Below are 232 nucleotides of genomic sequence, written 5' to 3' on the forward strand. Positions count from 1 at the left end.
GAATACTTTCCGTACCCACTGTACATAAACATTTCCAAAAGACACACATGTGACTCTAGATGAACTATTGGAATTGTTACAAAATGTTTACATCACCTGATAAAACTAGATCACTTCCATGATAATCAACAAAGCTGTTCGTACTGGAAGAGTCTGATGTTCCTTCACTTCACTTCACTTTTGATATATTTAAAGGGTCATGAAACCCCGTTTCAGCACTGGTTAGTTCTCA

Source organism: Sinocyclocheilus grahami, unplaced genomic scaffold (assembly GCF_001515645.1).
Source record: "Sinocyclocheilus grahami isolate Dianchi unplaced genomic scaffold, SAMN03320097.WGS_v1.1 scaffold8422.1, whole genome shotgun sequence".
Classification (NCBI taxonomy): domain Eukaryota; kingdom Metazoa; phylum Chordata; class Actinopteri; order Cypriniformes; family Cyprinidae; genus Sinocyclocheilus; species Sinocyclocheilus grahami.